The sequence below is a fragment of the Rhinolophus sinicus genome, linkage group LG09 (genome assembly GCF_036562045.2).
Source record: "Rhinolophus sinicus isolate RSC01 linkage group LG09, ASM3656204v1, whole genome shotgun sequence".
In the NCBI taxonomy this organism is placed as follows: domain Eukaryota; kingdom Metazoa; phylum Chordata; class Mammalia; order Chiroptera; family Rhinolophidae; genus Rhinolophus; species Rhinolophus sinicus.
The window spans coordinates 62366201-62367376 of record NC_133758.1 but is presented as its reverse complement, the minus strand read 5'-3'; the positions used below and the strand labels follow the sequence as shown (position 1 = coordinate 62367376).

The following is a 1176-nucleotide window of genomic DNA, read 5'->3' as shown; positions in this document are numbered from 1 at the left end:
AGTCTTATATTAGAACATGGAATAGTGTAATGAGCTCCACAATTTCTCTACTTATTAATGATATCCAACACAGTTTAAATCAAAGCCTTCATAGTATCATTCTAGAACTTTGTTAACATAATTCTAGAATTAGCCTTAAAATTAAAAGGAAACAAGGTTAAATAAAAATAAGATTAAATAAAAATACAAGAAAAATATTAAACCATATCATAAAATTGTAATTATTTTTTATAAATGCTGAAAAATGTTAATATTTGTCATTTCACAAAACACCTTTTGTTGATATTCTACAAATAATACCATCCAATAACGTCCCAATACTTTCTTCTTGTGAAGATAGTTTACATATCTTTTTGACTTCTGTAATATTTGTTATTTCAGGAAGATTTTTCAGAGAAACTTGTTGACCTTTAACCTAAGATATTAGGTCTTCCTGATTTATTTGTGTGTGTTTTTCCATTTTTTAATGTAAACAGAATTGAAGTGTAATTTTCTGAGATACCAAGTTTTTTAAAGTCACTGAAATATTGTTATTTGGGGAAAGGTTGAAAATAATTTCAGTAGATAGAGTTCTTGTCTTCATTTTTCCCAGTGTGTAGAGGTGAACTGCTTTGTTTTCCGCCACAAGTATCTGAAATGGATTGACAATCACTGTAGGGTTTATTAATTAAACATCAGTGGCACCTTCCATAGACTTTTTCCTCAAACATTTTTTACATCTTCAAACAACAGAAGGGTTACCGTGCATTTGGGAAACAGGTCCAGCTGGTGTGTTAACTGCATTTCATAGATAAGCAGGATTCACCACATCCCCTGTCTGTCTCCTAAAATTGTAATAATTAAAACAATATCCTAAGGACACGTGGAATAAAGTAAATAACTTGGAATCAGCTATGAATAGAAAGATAGAAGTAGATAGAATAAATATGAAATGAATTAGTCAATAATCCTAATAAATACATAATATACAGAAAATTTTTCTTTAGAAAATAATCTATTTATATTAGCTCACATAGGCAATGTATTCCAGGTATATTAAAAGATTAAAAGCAAAAAATAAAACCATAAAATATTTGAAGAAATCATAGATGTGTCTTTAATGGATATTTGGTTCAGGAAGGGCTTTTCAGGGAAGAACACTTACAAAGGAAAAGAAAGAAATAAGTGAATAAAAAT

The 1176-nt window shown here is 28.6% G+C and overlaps 1 pseudogene; it reads right to left on the bottom strand.

Annotated features, from left to right (window-relative positions):
* Positions 1-262: 262 nt before the first annotated feature.
* Positions 263-783, bottom strand: LOC109461351 (EKC/KEOPS complex subunit TPRKB; annotated as a pseudogene).
* Between the last annotated feature and the right edge of the window lie 393 nt (positions 784-1176).